This window comes from Herpailurus yagouaroundi, unplaced genomic scaffold (assembly GCF_014898765.1).
Source record: "Herpailurus yagouaroundi ecotype Mexico unplaced genomic scaffold, PumYag 160, whole genome shotgun sequence".
NCBI classification, from domain to species: domain Eukaryota; kingdom Metazoa; phylum Chordata; class Mammalia; order Carnivora; family Felidae; genus Herpailurus; species Herpailurus yagouaroundi.
Genome location: NW_024412401.1, coordinates 51,822,135 through 51,843,895, shown reverse-complemented (window position 1 = coordinate 51,843,895; position 21,761 = coordinate 51,822,135). Strand labels below are relative to the sequence as shown.

Here is a 21,761-nt window from a genome sequence, read left to right as displayed (position 1 = left end):
AGGATAGATACCAGGAACCTAGATAGGTACCTCCGAACCACCCTCCGAAGAGGCCCAAAAACAGTCTGTGTGCTTTCCAGCGTGTCTGAGAGCCCTACAGTCCTACATCCTCCCCGACACTGTGTGGCCAAACATTTTGCTATCTGCTAATCAGTGGCTAAAAAGTGTGATGGCTTCCGTGTGGTTTTAATTCTCACGTATCTTTTCAAAGTTTTAAGAACCGTCTTCTTTTCTGTAAACTCTTGGAGTCCTCTATTTGTTTTCCATCAGCTGGTGATGAGTGGGATGTGAATGTGGTTTAATAAAGCAAGTCGGCTGCTCAAGGGCTAATGCGAAATGACCTCATCTTAGGTCCTGGCATGGTAATAACTCAGAAAAGAGAGGCTAGATTAAATCTAATCTCCAGGCGTGTTTTATCAAAAAGCAAACAGACTTAGGTAAGAGCTTGTCTCTCTCTCTCTCTCTCTTAAAAAAAATTTTTTTTTTAATGTTTATTTTTGAGAGAGATAGAGTGCAAGCAGGGGAGGGGCAGAGAGAGAGGGAGACACAGAATCCGAAGCAGGCTCCGGGTTCTGAGCTGTCAGCACAGAGCCCGATGCAGGGCTTGAACTCAGGAACTGCGAGATCGTGACCTGAGCTGAAGACAGATGCTGAGGGGCAGAGAGAGAAGGAGAGAGCGAATCCCAAGCAGGCTCCGCACTGTCAGCACAGAGCCCGATGTGGGACTTGATCTCATGAACGGTGAGATCATGACCTCAGCCGAAATCAAGAGTGGGACCCTTAACTGCGTGAGCCATCCGGGGCGCCCCAAGCCATACTCTTCACAGTAAAGGCAGGACATTCTTTCCATGTTATTTAATATCCATACACAACAGCCCTCCGTGGGCTGTCTATGGGCCCTACTTTGAAAAGTGGAGGGAGGGGTCACTTTTTAAAAAGTAATAGCAAAGATTAAAGTCATTTATATTTACCGTCACAGAAGAGAGGGATAAAAGGACATGGGCTCTCCAGGGAGGCAATACTTACGGCCAATGATCACAGGAAAAGACGCTCAACGTCATTAGTCACCGGGGAAATGCAAATCAGAACCACGACAAGATACTGCTGTCACACGGACTGGAATGACTATACCCAAGAAAGTGGGTAATTACAAGTGTGAGGGAGGATGTGGAGGAGACATTGGACCCCTCGTACTCTGCTGGTAGAAACGGAAGATGGCTTACGCACTGCCGAAAGCCATCTGGTGGTCCTCCGAAGAGTTACACATAGGGGCGCCTGGGGGGTTCCGTTGGTTAAGCTTATGACTTTGGCTCAGGTCACGATCTCGCGGTTCGTGGGTTCGAGCCCCGCATCGGGCTCTGTGCTGACCGCTCAGAGCCTGGAGCCCGCTTCCGATTCTGTGTCTCTCTCTCTCTCTCTCTCTCTCTCTCTCTCTCCCCCTCCCCCACTCATGCTCTGTCTCCGTCTTTCAAAAAGAAACATTGAAAAAAATTAAAAAAAAAAACCCAAAACTTAAACATAGAATTACCACGTGATCCAGCAATTCTGTGCCTGGGTATAAACTCAAAAGAATTGAAGATAGATGTTCTAATAAACATGGTCCAGGAGCGTTCATGGCAACACTGTTCACAGTAACAAAAAGGTGGCGACAACCCAGATGTCCACGGACGTATGAACGAACGAACAAAATGTGGTATACCCACACAATGACATATCATCCAGTCAGGAAGAGGAATCAGTTCCATCCGGTGCTTGGATGTACCTTCAAGACACGAAGCTCAGTGAGAGAAGCCAGACACACAAAAGGTCACGTGTTCCGTGATTCTGTTTATATAAAAAATCCAGAATAAGTGAATCCGCAGTGACGGAAAACAGGTTGGTGTTTGACGGGGCTGGGGGAGGGAGAAGCAGGGAGTGACTGCTCAGTGGGTAGAGGTTTTTACTTTAGGGCAACGGGAATACTTTGGATCTAGGTAGGAGTAGTTGCACAGCTCTGTGAATGTACAAAGTGGCACCGAATCGTCTCAAACAGTTCATTTTCCATTATGTGAATTTCGCCTCAATTTCAGGAAGAGAAAAAGATACAACACAGATCGGTCCTGGGCGTCTTAGTTATTCTTTATGATGGCAAAGAAGCGATTTGGGAGGCTCACTGGTTTTTGGAAATGTAAAAGCTGTTTGTAAATGCCGTGCGAAACCATTGACCTGTAACTCTTCAGTAGGGTTCTGTAAATGTTCTCCCAAGTAATTAAAGGATCCCTGTGTTGTGTTTGAAGTCTCCCTACCGACTGTCTAAATAACATTGTTGCAAAACAGGTTGTAAGAGTGTATTAGGTGCTATTTAAAATTACACCCACCCCATTAAACCGGGCTCGCAGAATTAATTGGGAATTGTGCTCTCTGCAAATTAATCTTCCGCCAATCGGTTGTGAAGCTGTCTACCCAAACCAGAACTTAGTGGCTTTCAGTCCATCAGGCTGATGGTAGTTTTCTGTGCGCTCGTGGAAGGTGTGAGCCCAGGTAGAAGAGAAGCTGACAGTTGAGTGATCAAGGTTGAGTGTTTTACACCTTCCTGTGATTACAGTGTGTGACCGAAAATGAGTATTTAGTTCTTTTTAAAAGCCACTCGGGTCAGATTGGCTATAAACATCATTCGGTTACCCGTGTTGCAACTCACTTCCACAAACACATTTTGTGCGAGGCCGTGAGCTGGCTGCCGTGGGGGCTAGATACGAAGACTTAATACCTGTCCTTAAGTTTAATAGGGGTGACATTTCCAGAAATTGCTGTGATAATTTTTCATGACCTAAAAACCCATCTGTTCTGAATGACCAGTTTTATGTCATTAGCCAGCAATTTGACATTGTTTCGGAGAAGTCTTAAGGTTTTTTTTTAAATTTTTTAAAATGTTTATTCATTTTTGAGAGAGAGACAGAGCAGAGACAGAGCATGAGCAGGGAAGGGGCAGAGAGTGAGGGAGACACAGAATGTGAAGCAGGCTCCAGGCTCTGAGCTGTCAGCACAGAGCCCCGCACGGGGCTCGAACTCACGGACCGCGAGATCGTGACCTGAGCCGAAGTCGGACGCTTAACTGACTGAGCCACCCAGGCGCCCCATTTTTTTTTTTTTTTTTAAAGCAGAGGTGGGAATCTATGTGTATTGGCTTAACAGTAATTTTAATTAGTCTTAGTAATGGAGAGTGCTAGAACTAAGGCTTGCTCTGTGCTGGCATGCACACATTCTATGTTCTCTGTTGCTCCCGCAGTGGGAAGGAAGGGCTAAAAGCTGCTGGCCACTTGAGGAAATGGCAGCTTTTCAGCGTTCTTGAGTACTCATCCCACCCGGATCTGTGCAGGCATTCAGAGCAGAGTGCAAAAAACTTCAGGTTTCAATAGGACCGCATCTCTGCTGAGTTGGCGTGGAGTATTCATTCACTGTTCCCGTCGGCAAATGTCGGCATCGCCGCTTCCGTTCTTAGGACTGTTTGGTTTTATGTTGAAGTGACCTAGGTTAAGTGTTACAGAAATTGTAGTTTTATTTATTTATTAAAAGAGAAGTTTTTTAATGTGTATTTATTTTTTTAAAATATTTTTAATATCTTTTTTTTTAATTGTTATTTATTTTTGAGACAGAGAGGGAGACACAGAATCCGAAGCAGGCTCCAGGCTCTGAGCTGTCAGCACAGAGCCCGACGCGGGGCTCGAACTCACGGACCATGAGATCGTGACCTGAGCCGAAGTCGGACGCTTAACCGACTGAGCCACCCAGGCGCCCCTGTGTATTTATTTTTGAGAGAGAGATAGAGAGACAGGGCATGAGCGGGGAAGGGGCAGAGAGAGGGGAAGACACAGGATCCGAAGCAGGCTCCAGGTTCCGAGCTGTCAGCACAGACCCCGAGCTGTCAGCACAGACCCCGACGTGGGGCTTGAACCCACCAACCGTGAGATCGTGACCTGAGCCGAAGTCGGACACTTAACCGACTGAGCCACCCAGGCGCCCCCAGAAATAGTTTTAAAGTTACTATTGCAGTGTCGGTCTCAAATAGACAACATTTAATAAGCCAAAAAGAAAAACAAAACAGAACGATGGCTATCACAAGAGAAGTTAGAGGCAGCCTGATTAAATGAGAAAGCCCATGTTCATGGACATTGCAGATGTGGAAATAAAGCCTCTGTCCTGGGGTCTCCCAGGTAGAGTCCCTGCTGTCGATGTCGTTTGTATCATGCTAGGCTTTGGAGAGCCAACGGAAATTTCCCTCTTAGCATTCCCGCTGAGGAATGTGATGAAAGCATAATTCTGTTGCCTGAAAGGCAAATCATCAGACCAACTCTAAAGGGGGCTTGTAGTGGTTACTTTTCGGTTCTGTAGCCTTTTTTTTTTTTTTTTTTTTAATTTAGTGGAGGCTTGTTAAAATCATCTAGTGTTTAGATAGATAGAATCAACATTGTGCATTTGACCACTTGAAACGCTTGAGGTTTCTCCCTGGCCAGCTATTGCTCTGAAAACCTAAGCAAACAACAAAACAAACAAACCAAACAATCGTTGGTTTCTTTCCAGTTAATTATTGCCAAATTTGAATTTACGTGGCAGATTGTGGCTCCACATGGAGCCGCCAGGATGATCTGCTTGGAGCTTTACTCATTGGTTTTTATAAACATAGGGCTAATTACAAGAATGATATTCTAAAATATTTTCCTGAATCTCTCCTTGGAGGTATCTTTCACCCCCCCCCAAAAAAAAAAAAAAAAAAGAAACCACTCTTAAACCCATAAAGACTCTTTATGGAACCAGTGCATTCTAATTGCCAGCTTAATCCAAAAAACAAACAAACAAAACCCCCCAAAAACAAACCCGATCTTGACTGGTTTACATTGGCTTTTTATCTGAGGGGAAAAATATGCTGGTTTGATTATCTTTTTTGATGTATTGTTTTACAACTTCTAGCCAGCGAAAGGTGATGTTTACTCGCTTGGCATAAAGTCCCCACTTCAGGTTTTCAGGGGTCAGAATTTTCAGAGTTTGTAGAAATTCTCTTAGTACAATGGAACTACGTTCTCGTCTTTTCCTCCAGCTGCATCGAGACGTAACTGACATGAACATTGTGTAAGTTTAAGGCGTACCACGTTGATACGCTTATATGATGCAAAATGATCGCCACAGCGGCGTTAGCTAACACCTCCAACGTGTCACACGATTACCATTTCCTTTTTGCGGTGGGAACATTTAAAATCTACTCTGTGGGTAACCCTCAAGTCTATAACACAGTATCATTACCTGTAATCGCCCGAGCTGTACGTTAGATCTTCCGCACGTATTTACCTTGTAACTAGAAGTTTGTACTCTTTTTTTTTTTTTAATTTTTTTTTTCAACGTTTATTTATTTTTGGGACAGAGAGAGACAGAGCATGAACGGGGGAGGGTCAGAGAGAGAGGGAGACACAGAATCGGAAACAGGCTCCAGGCTCTGAGCCATCAGCCCAGAGCGTGATGCGGGGCTCGAACTCCCGGACCGCGAGATCGTGACCTGGCTGAAGTTGGACGCTTAACCGACTGTGCCACCCAGGCGCCCCAAGAAGTTTGTACTCTTTGACCGGTATCTTCCCGTTTGCCCCAGTAGCATCACTCTCCTCTGTTTCTGTGAGTTCAGCTGTTTTAGATTCCACATATAAGTGAGATCGTACGATCTTTGTCTCTCTCTGACTTACTTCACTTTGGGTGATGCCTCGGGGCCCATTCATGCTATTGCAAATGTCAGGATTTCCTTCTTTCCCTGGCTAACTATCCCATTGTATACATATATTGCATGTATACATGGATACGGCTACTGTATCCATATAGACTTATTTTTAGTAAGAGGTAAGTAACTATATATAACGGTGGACTCTTTTGACTGCATTTAAAATAATCCAGATATTCTCTGCCTGCTGTGTGTTGGATCTAAAAATAAAAATTTGAGGTAATGAGAATTACAGCGAACCTATACGTTTAAGAAATTTCTCGGGGCTCCTGGGTGGGCTCAGTTGGTTAGATGTCTGACTCTCGATTTCGGCTCATGGTTGGTCACATGGAGCTCTATGTTGGGCTCTGCACGGACAACATGGACCCTGCTAGGGACTCTCTCTCACTTCCTCTCTCCGCCCTTCCCCCACCTCTCTAAATAAACGTTAAAAAAAATTTCGCACTAACACTGGCTGTTTAGGTAATATGAAAATAGTATTTTGGGGGCGCCCGGGTGGCTCAGTCGGTTGACGTCCAACTTCGGCTCAGGTCATGATCTCGCGGTCTGTGAGTTCGAGCCCTGCATCGGGCTCCGTGCTGACCGCTTGGAGCCTGGAGCCTGCTTCGAATTCTGTGTCTCCCTCTTCGCCCCTTCCCCATTCGCGCGCGCGCGCTCTCTCTCTCTCTCTCTCTCTCTGTCTTTCAAAAATGAATAGATGTTAAAAAAAATTAAAAAAAAAGAAAATAGTACTTCTGCCAATATACTTATTCTTTCCGTTATGTCCTGGGGGAATACCAGAGTGAACACAGAGACAGAGGGGGCTGCCTTCATAGAGCTCACTAAGCAGATAACTACCCAGACAAATGTGGGTTTATACTGGGATCAATGCCACGAGAGCAAGTACATAATGTTAAGACCCGTCATCAGGAGAAAGCGAAGTCCAGGGAATTTCAAGAGGCTTCCCCGGAGAAGTCAATAGTGTCTTGCTAATTTATGCTATCTTTACCAATCCAGCCTGGAAAAAGAAAAAATTACACAGGCATGCCTACAATTAAATCATTCATCATTCTCAAACAGAGGCCCCGTGTACTTTTTGTTCATTAGTGTTTCTCATAAATGCCTGATAGGGCAGTGGGAACCGTCCAAGAGAAAGTTCACTTGATTTGAGGAAATCCTGACTTTTCTGTGTAGTCAGTGGGCCTTAAAAATAGCTCTGTAATTGTTTTGTTATCAATGTCACTTAAAAAAAAAAAAAAAGAAATAAAGAGAACAACCCCAGATATTTAAAAAAAAAAAAAAAAAACCCAGAGACAAACAGCCCTTGGATGTTTATAGCAGCTTTATTTATTTATTTATTTATTTATTTAATGTTTTTATTTATTTTTGATAGACAGAGTGTGAGCAGGGGAGGGGCAGAGAGAGAGGGAGACGCAGAATCCGAAGCAGGCTCCAGGCTCCCAGCTGTCAGCACAGAGCCCGATGCGGGGCTTGAACTCACGAGCTGTGAGATCATGACCCGAGCGGAAGTAGGACGCTCAACCGACTGAGTCACCCGGGCGCCCCTATAGCGGCTTTATTTTCTAATTGCCCAAACTCAGAAGCAACCAGATGCCCTTAAATGCCATCTGTTATTCAGGCAATTAAAGAAATGAGCTATTAAGCCACAAAAAAGACACGGGGGAACTTTAAATGCATATTGCAAAGTGAGAGAGCCGTCTGAAAAGTTTACATGCTATCTGATTCCAACTCTATGACGTTCTGGAAAAAGCAAAACTGCGCAGACAGTAGAAAGATCAGTGGTTGCCAGGGGTTAAGAGGGAGGAAAGGATAAAGAGAGGAAGCCCAGAGGATTCTTAGGGCAATGCAACGCTTCCCTATGATATTGTCATGGTGGATGCCTGACATTTTCCACTGGCCAATTCATACAGCACAAAAATAACAATGTGTCGATATTGGCTTACCAATTGTAACAAATGTGTCATGTGAATGTCGCATGTTAATAATGGCAGAAACTGGGGGTTGGGGAAATAGGTGCCATGTATGGGAACTCTGTATTTTATGCCCAGTTTTTCTCTAACCCGGAAACTCCTGGAAAAAAAAAAAAAGCCTATTAAATAAAAAACAAATCAGGGCAGTACACCAAGATCATGAAGTAACATATCATTGACTGTGTCCTTGGAGCTGTTAGCTCTTACAAAGGAAAAAGATGATCTACAGGTTTTATTTTAAACTTGAAAGAATCTGCATTGGGGTTTTTTCCTGCCTTTTAAAGTTTTGTTTTGTTTAGGTTATTTTGAGAGAGAGAGCACGCATGAGTGAGTGGGGAAGGGGCAGAGAGAGAGGGAAAGAGAATTCCAAGCAGGCTCTGCGCTGTCAGCACAGAGTCCGATGTGGGGCTCGAACTCCTGAACCGTGAAATCATGACCTGAGCCAAAATCAAGAGCTGGACACTCGGGGTTGCCTAGGTGGCTCAGTTGGTTAAGCGTCCGACTTCAGCTCAGGTCATGATCTCCCGGTCCGGGAGTTCGAGCCCCGCGTCGGGCTCTTTGCTGACGCTGACAGCTCAGAGCCTGGAGCCTGCTTCGGATTCTGTGTCCCCCTCTTTCTCTGCCCCTCCCCTGCCCATGCTCTGTCTCTCTCTGTCCCAAAAATAAATAAAAACATTAAAAAAAAAAGAGAAAAGAGCTGGACGCTCAACCGACTGAGCCACCCAGGTGCCCCAAAAAGCAAGGATCATCTTGAGCAAACAGTCTAGAGTAACAGTTAAGCACACAGACTCACTGACTCCGGAACTGTGAGTTCAAATCTTACCTCTTCCAGTGAATAACTGGGCTCGGGCAGGTGAGGACACCGGAAGTGGTAGCCATTATTCTCTGAGCCAGCTGAGCCACCCAGGTGCCCGGTAGCCAGTATTTTCATTATCCGCGACCTGGATATCTACACTCAGGAGCCTGGGAACTCCGCATAGATGACGTCTGTTTCAAATGAATCTTCCCCAATCTTTGCAAAAGAGGGAGAAAAGACTAGCCGGATTGATGTTGCCAACACAACGAGATACACTGGAATTAAATCGTTAATTGGCCCTGCCCAAAGGTGGAGCCTGTTCTGTTGTTGGCCTGGTAGATTATCTTGAATGGCCATCACATCCAGACCAATAAAATCGTTTGCGTACGTGTAATGTTTTGGAGAAAGATGGGCACTTTCCCTCTGAATTAGGGGTTTCCGATAGTCCTGCCAAAAATCCCTGGGATACTGGGATTTCAGGGTCATGGTCCTGTCCCCACCATTAGCGTGGGAGTGGTCACTAGCTCAGACCATGACTGACTGATGTGCTGAAAGGGGAAATGGGGTCTAGTGTTAAAGACGGGTTTCCCTGCTCTTTTAGGACATGGATGTTAACGGTTTGACCTGTTACAATATTGCTATGGTGTTTAATTTGTCAGTAAGCTATTGCTTAGCTATTTACGTACTTGGTGCCAGTTTTTAGCACTTACAGGAGATCGACTCATGTTATATGTTCCAACAGCTCTACCAAGTTGGTGCCGTTATTATTATTATTATTTTTTTTCCCCTACCTCACGTTTGTTTTCGAGATCTCATGAGAGTCCACCTTGCTCAAGAAACCCAAACCCGGATCCCTAAGTGCAAGGGAGCCCGAGAAGCGTAGTGTTTAGCCTTCCAGTCTTTATGAAAAGTGGACACTGAAGGGGTGAAAATGAACACGGAGAGTCACTGTTCTCAAAGTATGTCAGTGACTTCCGGCTGATTCCCAAATTCCTTTTAACGGTCGGCGTGGCCCTAGGTGGTCTGGCCAAGGTGATCTTCCTGACTTCTATCAATATTCTTCTTTTTCCCCCAAAACTTTTTTTTTTAATAGTGGTAAAATACAAAATTTGGCATTTTGACAATTTTGTATAGTTCAGTGGCATTGAACGTGGTATTATTTACTGTTTTCACTTCTGGGTTAGGAAACTAACACAGAAGCGAACAAAGTGACTTCTCGTGGCTGGTGGGGTGAGAGTGTTGGCTGGAGCCAGGCAGTCTGACCCTTGGGCCTCATGCTCTGCTCCCCCCACCCCGCGGAAAAGTGCCTAGTGTGACCCGCGCTGCTGTACGTGTTCGGTTTACTCGTTTTGGTTTTAAGTTTACTTATTTATTTTGAGATGGGGGGAAGGGTGGGGAGAGAGAATCCCGAGCAGGCACTGCATTGTCAGCGCGGGGCCTGACGCGGGACTCGATCTCGCCAACCGTGAGATCATAACCAGAGCGGAAATCAAGAGTCGGACGCCCAACGGGCTGAGCCACCCAGGCGCCCCGTCGTTTTGGGTTGTTTGCAAAGCATAGAATGCCGCGTGTGGTGCTTACATGAGTGTTTGCCCAAAATAAATTTGTAATGCAGAAATAGCTCAAAACATTGAAATAAGATGAAACTGAAATCATTTCTTTTTTAAGCTGAAATAATTTACAACCACTCCCAAATACAGCCAAATAGAGGGGTTTTTTTTTTTTTTGAAATATCTATTCATGGTGACTTTTACATCTTGAATAGCTTCTGGCTGTCAGGAGACCTCACTACTGTGTGTAATTAATGAGAGCAAAACACTTGCACTAGGATTATAGGTAACTAAACATTTAATTATCTCACATTTTTTGGCAACAGCTTAGGGAAGGTAGCCTGTACCAGAATTATTATTATTATTTTTTTAACATTTTTGCACCCGATCTTGGGAACTTGAGAGTTCCTAATGGAATGATTAGAAGAAAAAAAAATTTATTATCTTATATATGTAAAGTTTCGTGTGAGTGTGTGCTTTTCGTAAATGACCTCTTCACTAGCTCCGTAAGAGCGAGATAGATAATCTTCTGTTGCTCGCGCTTGTCCTCCCCAGCGCTTTGTGTACTTAAAGCGTACATAAATTTAAAATTAATCAAACTAGGAACAACATTTATACCAAATATGACAGAATTAGTATGACAGTCTTGATTATATGAAGGGCTTATGCAAAATCTAAGGTAAATACAAAGTTTCTTTAAAAAACGGTTTTTTTAATGTTTATTTCTGAGAGAGAGAGAGAGGTAGAGAGAGAGCATAAGCAGGGGCGGGACTGAGAGACAGGGAGACACAGAATCAGAAGCAGGTTCCAGGCTCCGAGCCGTCAACACAGGGCCTGATGCGGGGCTTGAACCCATGAACCGTGGGATCATGACCTGAGCCGAAGCCGGACGCTCAACCGACTGAGCCACCCAGGCGCCCCAAAATACAAAGTTTCTAATAAATAAATGCATAAGGTTTAAGAGGAGAAAGGTTACAAGGGTGCCTGGCTGGCTCGGTCAGTAAAGCATGTGACTCTTGATCTTGGGGTTGCGAGTTCGAGCCCCCCGCCGCGGGGGGGGGGGTGGGGGGGGCGGGGGGTAGAGATTATTTTAAAAAATATCTAAATAAGAGATTTTCAAAAAGAGAGAGAGAAGGGTTACAAGAGGAAATTCCAAAGGCTAATGACCATTCCTGCAAAGGTTCATTTCCCAAATATGAAAGGAACTGCATAAATAAAGCAAGTTGCTTATCAAACAAACAACGCTCTCTTCCTCTCCTTTTTTGTTGGTTGGTTTTCGGTTTACAAATGGTAATATTGGGTTCTGGCAGGCAAGGTATTTTCCAGCCCGGATGCCTCCCCAGCACAGCTGGCCTCTGTTCTGATTGGATGGGGAGTCTGTTAATAAGTGTTAAATATTTTGACTGTCGCCTCTGGTCGCAGGTACGAGTGGGCTTTAAAAGCGTTCCTAGGGGCGCCTGGGTGGCGCAGTCGGTTAAGCGTCCGACTTCAGCCAGGTCACGATCTCGCGGTCCGGGAGTTCGAGCCCCGCGTCGGGCTCTGGGCTGATGGCTCAGAGCCTGGAGCCTGTTTCCGATTCTGTGTCTCCCTCTCTCTCTCTGCCCCTCGCCCGTTCATGCTCTGTCTCTCTCTGTCCCAAAAATAAATAAACGTTGAAAAAAAAAATTTTTTTAAAGCGTTCCTATCTGAAGACCTAGTAGTTCTTCTCATGGGAACAGAAACTGATCTTTCTGAAATTTCTTTATAGCTTTGTACAGCAAAGATCTGGTAGGTAAGCTCCGTGAGAATAAATTCCTGTCTTTTGTTTCGTGCTGTGTCCTTAGTGCCTAGACTAGGGTTTGACACATACTAGGTGCTCAGTAAAATATTGTTGGATGAATGACTGGGTAAGTGTGATTGTTGCTTACCGTCGTATTCTGTGTTCTCTTAACCTTCGTAAACATTTTACCTGAGGGAAAGTATCTGCTATATTTCTGTGGTGATTTGTGACACATATTTTTGGCTTCCGACAGTAATAGTCCTGGAATTTTTTGAAAAAGTTTTTGCCCCAAGTGTGAAGTCTTTAACAATCAATAATCAATCGATACTTGGGTATTAAGCGAGGCCCATTTTCTGAGGAACGTTTTGTACTTTATATGGGAGCAAAATAGGAAGTCCATCCATTAAGGAAAAAGTAATAGTTCGGGGCGCCTGGGTGGCGCAGTCGGTTAAGCATCCGACTTCAGCCAGGTCACGATCTCGCGGTCCGTGAGTTCGAGCCCCGCGTCAGGCTCTGGGCTGATGGCTCAGAGCCTGGAGCCTGTTTCCGATTCTGTGTCTCCCTCTGTCTCTGCCCCTCCCCCATTCATGCTCTGTCTCTCTCTGTCCCAAAAATAAATAAACGTTGAAAAAAAATTAAAAAAAAAAAAAAGTAATAGTTCAATACTTTATGTAATAGATTTTCCTATTGAGTTCATCTTTGCTTTCACAAATGTTTTCTCTTCATTTTTGACCTCCAGTTGGCAGAGGCTCCCGTGGTCTTAAGTTTCTCTTACACCGAAGGTTTTCATACCAACCCAATTACAAACTAACAACTGAATGTTAATTACGGCATATTACCAAAGAACGTATGGAAACGTGTAAGTATAGAATGACATATACAAAAATAGCAGTAGGGGTGCCTGGGTGGCTCAGTGGGTTAAGCCTCTGACTTCGGCTCAGGTCGTGATCTCGCGGTCCGTGGGTTCGAGCCCCGCGTCGGGCTCTGTGCTGACGGCTCGGAGCCTGGAGCCTGTTTTGGATTCTGTGTCTCCCTCTCTCTCTGCCCCTCCCCTGCTCATGCTGTATCTCTGTCTGTCTCTCAAAAATAAATAAACATTAAAATTAAAAAAAAAATAGCAGTAAAACGAACACCCCTTACATTCCCCCAGGTAAAGATACAGAACATTACTCTGCCCCAGAAGCTCCCTATGGCCTTACTCTGATTACATCCTTCTCCCTAATTAAATAATACCCAGAGTTTTGTATTAAACTAGATTCCCTTGTTTTTCTTTATAGGTTTTTTTTTTTTTTTTTTTTTTTTTTTTTTTTTTTGTCGTCACTTTGATCGCATTAGTAAACTCTGTTGTTTGGTTTTGCCTGTTTGGAGACTTTATAGAAATGGAATGAGATAGGCAATTGAGTTGTTTCCAGTGTTTTGCTATGATTACGCTGCGGTCTACATTCTTACTTATGTGTCTTTGGGCATATCAGCAAGAGTTTACTGTCTCGTTCCTTGACCTTAATATGTATAGAGAGAGGAGGAGTACCTAGGTTAGGCAGAGGCACAAGTTCACCTTTACCCGGCAGAGCTAATTTGTTTTCCAAGGTCTCCAGTGGAGTATGACGCTTCTCATTGCAATGCGTTGTGAACACTGGGTAAGTTTTCTGACTAAATTTTTGCCACTGGTGGGTGTGAAATGGTATCTCATCGTCGTTTTTTGTCGTTGTTGTTTTGCTTTGTTTTCAGAGAGGGTGCGAGTGGAGGAGAGGGGGCGGAGAGGGAGAGAGGGAGAGAATCCTAAGCAGGCTCTACTAGGCTCCACATGGAGCCCGATGCGGGGCTCAATCCCCTGCCCTTGGGATCGTGACCTGAGCCGAAATCAGGAGTCAGATGCTCCACCCACTGAGCCACCCACGCGCCCTTCTTTGTAGTTTAATGTGCCTTCCGGTTACTAATAAGGCTGACTATCACTTCCTGTTTAAAATTCTTATCTTTGTCTTTTTTCCTATTGAGTTAGTTCATGTTTGAAAGGAACGAGTTTGAAGGCATTCTTTCTATGTTGTAGATACTAATCCTCTGTTGGTCATGTGTGTTGTAAAATCTCCTGGTTCACCATTTATCGTTTCACTTCTCTTTTCGTGACCAAAACTTTTTAGTTTTTATACAGTCAAGTTTATGTTTTTTTTCCTCTATGGTCTTCCCTTTTGCATTTTTACATCCTTAGTCTATCTTGAACTAGTTTTTGTATATTGTCAGAAATAGAGGTTTAAAAAGTGGGGTTCCAGGGGCGCCTGGGTGGCGCAGTCGGTTAAGTGTCCGACTTCAGCCAGGTCACGATCTCGCGGTCCGTGAGTTCGAGCCCCGCGTCGGGCTCTGGGCTGATGGCTCAGAGCCTGGAGCCTGTTTCCGATTCTGTGTCTCTCTCTCTGCCCCTCGCCCGTTCATGCTCTGTCTCTCTCTGTCCCAAAAATGAATAAACGTTGAAAAAAAAAAATTAAAAAAAAAAAAAAGTGGGGTTCCAGTTGTAAAAAGAAAGAAAGAAAGATTTGATTTCGTTTTTTTCCAGTAGATATTCAATCATCCCAGCACCATTTTTTTTTTTTAAGATTTTATTTTTAAGTAATCTCTACACCCAACGTGGGGCTCAAGCTCACAACCCTGAGATCAAAAGTCGCACGACCCACCAACTGAGCCAGCCAGGCGCCCCTCTTCTAGCATTTTTTATTGAACGGTCTGTTCTTTTCCCCTTGGACGATGATGATGGTGGTCATGGTGAACACTTACCAAGGGCTTGCTCACCATGGGCCAAGCAGTGTTCCCAGCAGAAGGTAACATTTCATCCTTACGGAACCCCTGGAAATAGATCCTGCTTTTATCCCCATTTTATAGATAAGAAACAGGAACACAGAGGACGCCTGGGTGGCTCGGTCGGTTGGGCGTCTGACTTCGGCTCAGGTCACGATCTCGCGGTCTGTGGGTTCAAGCCCCGCGTCGGGCTCTGGGCTGACGGCTCGGAGCCTGGAGCCCGCTTTGGGTTCTGTGTCTCCCTTTCTCTCGGCTCCTCCCCTGCTCACGGTCTGTCTCTCCTTCAAAAATAAATAAACATTCAAAAAATTTAAAAAAAGAAAGAAAGACGAAGGTTAAGTAGCTCGCTGCATGTGACGTAGGTGGCCTGTCACAGGGCCAGAGTTCAAACCAAGCCGTTCTAGCTCCCAGACCCCCAGGTCCTCAGCCATTAGGTTCTTTGTGTTTTCTGTATGACTTCCTCTTTCCCGTACAAACTTGTTTTTTCATGGGCCTCCGCTGTTCTTTGCGTTTCCTTATTCTTCTGTCCCTGTTCCATACCCCATAGCTTCTTCATTAACTTTATAATGAGTCAGTACTGTCTGGTTATTCCCCCCACCATGTTCTTCAAGCCCGTTTTGGCTGTTGTTTGACCTCTGGAACTCCATTTCAATCTCCGAGTTATGTTCTCCAGAAACTTGCCGGGACTTTATAAAGTTGAATTGACTGAATGTATAATTAATGACTTTTGGATTTATTTTTTATTTTTAAAAAAGTTTTTAACGTTTATCTATGGTTGAGAGACAGAGAGAGACAGAGCATGAGCAGGGGAGGGGCAGAGAGAGAGAGGGAGACACGGAATCCGAAGCAGGCTCCAGGCTCTGAGCCATCAGCACAGAGCCCGACGCGGGGCTTGAACTCATGAACCGCAGGATCATGGACCTGAGCCGAAGTCGGACACTCAACCAACTGAGCCACCCAGGCGCCCCACTTACTTGTGGATTTATAATTAATTAAGTTGGAATCTGTAGATAATTTGGAGAATTGCTCTACTTAACAGTAGATAACCTTCCCATTTTGAACATGGCTTATATCTCTCAATTTTTTTCCAGTTTTCTTTAATGTCTTTTAATAAGTATTTATCATGTTCTCCACAGTGGTCTTGCAGATCTTTTATTAAGTTTATTTCTATCTGCTTGTAGTGTTTTCATGCTCTTCTAAATGATACCGTTTCCAAACTTTAGTTTTTTGTTTGTTGCTAGTATATAGAAAAGCAGTTGGGTTCTGTACATTGATTTTATATCCAATTATCATGTTAACTCTTAATTCTAATCATTTGTTGGTGGATTCTTTTATCTATGGTATGTAGTTAATCATATAATCTGCGGCTAATGGCAATTTTATTTCTTCCTTTCCAGTCCTCACACCTTTTATTTTTCCTATTTTGTCTTATTAAACAACTAATATCCCAAAATTAGATCCACAACTCATTATCCAAAACCTTCGAAGCCAAATGTGTTTGGGATTCCAAATTTTTTTAGAATTTAGAAAGGAACTACAGCAAACATATCATATATCATGTAACATTATAGTTCCGCCGTGATAGATACGAATAATCACACTTGGTGTGATAAATAGAGATTATAAGTAGGCTTGAGTGAGGATTGTCATCAGATGAGTTATGAGTTATTCCGGATTTGCCAATTAAAGACTGTGGACCTGCTTTAAGGTGGTCATCGTAGCTCCTTTCCTAGCATTTATCTTGATAAATTATTTTAAAATCCACTCTTTGTGGGTGCCTGGGTGGCTCAGTCGGTGAAGCGTCCGACTTCGGCTCAGGTCGCGATCTCGCGGTCCGCGAGTTCGAGCCCTGCGTCGGGCTTCTGTGCCGACAGCTCAGAGCCCGGAGCCTGCTTCGGATTCTGTGTCTCCCTCTCTCTCTGCCCCTCCCCTGCTTGCACTCTGTCTCTCTCTCTCAAAAATAAATAAACATTAAAAATAAATAAATACGCTAAAAAAAGAAAGGAACAAAGACCCAGAGAAAAGGGGCTCAGACGATAAGGACACATAGCATCTCACACTGCAGGGCCCAGAGGCAGGGGGCGCTGTCGGGGCTGAAGTCCAGTGACTCCGTCTGCCATCCCAGCATCCCAGCGACGCTCCCTCCTCACGGTTGCAGGATGGTTGGCGCAACCTGAAGTGTCACAGGCAGCAAGGACCATGACAGGTCAAGAAGAGGAGGAATTTTTAGGGTGACCTTTCTCAGTAGCCAGCCGCAGATAGCCCACACATCTAGCGAGCCAGGGTGATGGCTCGTGCCTGTGTCCTAGCTGCAAGGGAGCCGGAAAAGATACACTCGAGGCGCTCTCCCAGAGGGAAGACGGGGTGCGTAGGGGGTAGCTGCTGGACCGTCAGCCCCGAGGGTATGTCCCAGGGGACACGTTACAGAACCTAGGTTTATGTGTTTATTTTGAGAGGGAGAGAGAGAGAGAATGTGTGTGCGAGTGGGGAAGGGCAGAGGGAGAGAGAGGATCCCAAGGAGGCACTGCGCTGTCGCCAAAGAGACTGACACGGGGCTTGATCCCCACGAACCGTGAGATCACGACCTGAGCCGAGGTCAAGAGTCTGACGCTTTGGGGCGCCTGGGTGGCGCAGTCGGCTAAGCGTCCGACTTCATCCAGGTCACGATCTCACGGTCTGTGAGTTCGAGCCCCGCGTCGGGCTCTGGGCTGATGGCTCAGAGCCTGGAGCCTGTTTCCGATTCTGTGTCTCCCTCTCTCTCTGCCCCTCCCCCGTTCATGCTCTGTCTCTCTCTGTCCCAAAAATAAATAAAAACGTTGAAAAAAAAATTAAAAAAAAAAAAAAGAGTCTGGCGCTTTATCAGCTGAACCCCCCGGTCGCCCCGGGGATCCCTTTGTCTCGAAAAGAGAACCACACCTATGTGTTTGCCTAACCTTCTTCACTTAGAATTGGAAGTGAGTTAAATTGCTAAGCGTTTGGAAAACGGTTTGCCTTGAGGTTAACTAAGTTTCAGGTGACGGGGCTTAAAAAATGCCATTCCTATGATATTTTTGTAATTATTTTGCACCCCTTCCCCACACCCACGGAAATATTTATAGAATTTAGAAATGAGTCAGGACTGAAAAAATTTGTTTTTTTTCTTCTCATTAAAAATTTAGCTTATATGCTTTGTTCTTGTTTAGTCTTTGGATTGCCTTCAATGTTCTGGGCATTCTTCCCTCTCCCTCTTTTTTTCCTCCCCTTGATTGGTCTTGAACTTGTTTTGGCCGGGGAAGGGTGGGGGGAAGAGAGAATCACCTGTGGAGGACAGTGTGGGATGTTTGAGTGATACACTTAGCTCTCCAGGGTTTAAAGAAATGTGGGGCAGCTGGGAGGGGGTGGAGGGCAGGTAACTGAACTCCTGTGCCTGCTGATTGAACGGGCTCAGGAAACTTCACATTTGTTAGGTTTCCTTGCCTGAGCTGATGTATAGAAACCGGGAAATGAACAAGTCGATTCCATTTCCGGGCTGAAGCCAGGCACTGATGATACTGAACATTTGTGTTAAAGATGTTCATCTCACAGTCACCACTTGACAAAGCCCCTCTTTTATTCATTTATTTTTTAATGTTTACTTATTTTTGAGAGAGAAAGACACACACACAGTGTGAGTGCGGGAGGGGCAGAGAGAGAGAGAGAGAGAGACTGGGAGACAGGGAATCCAAAGCGGGCTCCAGGCTCCGAGCTGTCAGCACAGAGCCCGACGCAGGGCTGGAACTCACGGACCGTGAGATCATGACCTGAGCTGAAGTCAGACGCTTAACCGACTGAACCACCCAGGCGCCCCGAGAGAGAATCTTAATTGGGTCAGAGAGAGAGAGAGAGAGAGAGAGAGAGAGAACCTTAAGCAGGCTCCACACTCCACATGGAGCCCGATGAGGGGCGCAATCCCACTACTGCGAGATCCGACCTGAGCTGAAGTCAAGAGTTGGGTGTTCAACCACCTGAGCCACCCAGGTGACCCTGTATGATCACTTTAAAAATTACTGTTGTTGTTGTTATTTTCATGAAAAAAAAAGCACTCTTCAAAATGTTTTGTTTTGTTTTTCCTTGAAAATAGTATCCTTTGCTATCTCTTTCACTCAGCATATTTGGGGCAGGTACCGTGTCTGAGGTTTTATTTCTTTGTTGGCTTTGACTGTGTCCGGAGGAACAGAGGGGGAACTGAAAGTGACTAGGGTGTGCTGAGAACATTGAAATAATAATAAGCCAGAAGCCTATCGTTGCTGCTTCGTAAAGGAACACATTCCGTAGCAATTCCCTCCCCTGTCCCGTGTGCCCCCCCCCCCCCCCCCCCAGCCAACATCGCACCTGCTCAGACTCCAGGAGAGTCAGAATTCTGGTGCTTCTGGTACAAGTTATCTTTCTCACCCTCTCTTTTCAACTCAGGATGCAGTGTAGAATTTGGCACAGGGCATCCCTGCATTCGTCAGCCTCAAGTCGGCTGCTCTCGATGCCCGGCACCAGCCTCCGTGTTGCCCTTTTACACAATATAATTATTGTTATAAAAGCATGAAAAATGCAGCTTTTTCTATTGGTGTGCTTTTCCACATTTTTTTTTTTTTTGAGAGAGAGAGAGAGAGAGAGAGAGGGAAGGGAAGAGGGAGGCGGAGAGAATCCCAAGTTGGTTCCACCCCCAGCACAGAGCCCGACGTGGGGCTCAATCCCACAAGCCTGGGATCTCGACTTGAGCTGAAATCAAGAGTCGGGCGCTCAACCAGCTGAGCCACCCAGCCGCCCCTTTGCCACATTTTTTTATGTCGCTGACTTCATCTACAGGCTGTTGTTGCCTCCTAAGCTTCGGTTAAAGTTTTGTTGTTGTTTTTTTTTTAACGCCTACATATATTTTCGTCTTGTGTTTGTTTACACTCTTCCCTCTTGGGCTCAGAACGCAGTTGCTGAAAAAGAACCACAAACGTAATAACTTCTTATTTTTCATTTTCACAACAGAAGCAGCCTTATGTCGACGGTGCCTAGTTACAATGCATGTCTCAAACAGTACCTGACTTTTTCTCTTTTTCTTTTTTTAATTCTATTTATTTATTTTTGAGAGAGAGAGAAAGAGAGCCTGAGCAGGGGAGGGGCAGAGAGAGAGGGAGACACAGAATCCGAAGCAGGATCCAGGTTCCGAGCTATCAGCACAGAGCCTGACGCAGGGCTCGAACTCACGGACCGCGAGATCATGACCTGAGCCGAAGTAGGACGCTCAACCGACTGAGCCCCCCAGGCGCCCCAATCAGTCCCTGATTTTATGGCAATTTGTAGACTTGGGTTTTAAAGAGATACGGAGTTCAGTAAAACCTTTCATTTTGGGTGTCTTCCCTTTCTAATCAAAATCTTTTGTATTAACTTGACTGTCCAACTATGACACTGTGATGTTGGGGCTCCTGTCTGGTTGGTCAATTATGTCACAGACCCTTGCTTTTCAGCCCAGGGGAGCACCCCTCCTAATTCACAGAACCTCCTTCAGAAACAGCAGGTGAATGTGTGATTTTACAGAATCGGTGTCTGCTTATATTATATCAAACCAGAAGGTGTCTGTGCTCCTTGAAATAAACCCCCTAATGCTGCCTTTTACATTTTCCCTGTTTTTGTTCTGTGTGAACGAAGAATTTCCTTTGGGTAATTTTTTTTTATTTTTTTTAATTAAAAAAAATTTTTTTTAACGTTTATTTATTTTTGAGACAGAGAGAGACAGAGCATGAACGGGGGAGGGTCAGAGAGAGAGGGAGACACAGAATCTGAAACAGGCTCTGGGCTCTGAGCCGTCAGCACAGAGCCCGACGCGGGGCTCGAACTCATGGACAGTGAGATCGTGACCTGAGCCGAAGTCAGATGCTTAACCAACTGAGCCACCCGGGCGCCCTGGGTAATTTTTTTTTAATTAAATGTTTTTATTTATTTTTGAGAGAGATTGGGAGCACGAGCAGGGGAGGTGCAGAGAGAGAGGGAGACACAGAATTGAAAGCAGGCTCCAGGCTCCATGCTGTCAGCACAGAGCCCGATGCGGGGCGCGAACTCACAGACCATGAGATCATGACCTGAGCTGAAGCCAGATAGATGCTTAACCCACTGAGCCACCCAGGCGATTGAGGTCTTTGTTTCAAATTTGAGATCCAGAATATCGGGTGGTATTCGTGATGACATATTTTTGTTTGTAAAGTTTTAGAACAACTTTTTTGTTCCTATATATATATACAGCTACTTTAATATTCAGAACCAAATTGATTTTTAAAAACATTTTAGATGGAGATTTTGTTACATTTACTCTGGGTAGATCTGTATGTGCTGACAGTTTTCTCTCCAAGATAAGAGGAAGCTAATACCAGTAATATCATCCCAAGAGGTTCTGTTCAGATAGATCATTTAAGGTCTGCTTCTCAAAGTGCCTTAGTCTTTAGGAAAGTGTATTTATCCTAAATTAAAGTATCCTGGGGCGCCTGGGTGGCTCAGTCAGTTGAGCATCCGACTTCAGCTCGGGCCGTGATCTCGCGTTTCATGAGTTTGAGCCCCACATGAGGCTCGCTGCTGACAGCACAGAGCCTGCTTTGGACCGTCTTTCCCCCTCTTTTGCCACTTCCCCACTTGTCCTCTCTCAAAAAATTAATGTAAAAAAATTCAAAGAAATTAGAGTCTCCTAAAATACCGGTCCAGACAGCACAGACTCACTGCAGAGGGAGAGAATTGTGGAGATGGGGCCTCCCACATACCCTTCCTCTAAATCGGAGCCATCTACATGGAGGTGACTTGAGCAACATAGTTTCTTACCAGATTGGCCGATTTCAGGGATTTCGAATCTGTGTCGATTTCGTCTACTTTTCAGCGACGGGAAGTACTGTACTTTGGAGAAGAACTTCCCTGTGGCTGACTTGGGTCTCCTCATCTTAAAGTAACTAGCTTTTCTGCAAGTAGTTCCTGTGTCCGTTCTTTTGCGTGCTTTGAAAAAACAAAATCAGATTTCAGAAGGCTTCTTGCGTAGCCGAGAGTAGTCATTTATGTACTGACCCAGAGAGACCCGTCTTGGCCCCAACTGATGAGTTGATATTGTAGGTGAGGCAAGGCAGAATTGGTCTGTGTTGAACTTCATGATTCTTTAGGAACTCTGCTGAAGATAGGATGACCC

At 45.0% G+C, this 21,761-nt stretch overlaps 1 protein-coding gene across 10 annotated transcripts in view; it reads left to right on the top strand.

Annotated features, from left to right (window-relative positions):
* FNBP1 (formin binding protein 1) overlaps window positions 1-21,761 on the top strand; it is a 144,374-nt gene that overhangs the window by 24,545 nt on the left and 98,068 nt on the right. The gene's annotated exons all lie outside the window — the stretch shown is intronic.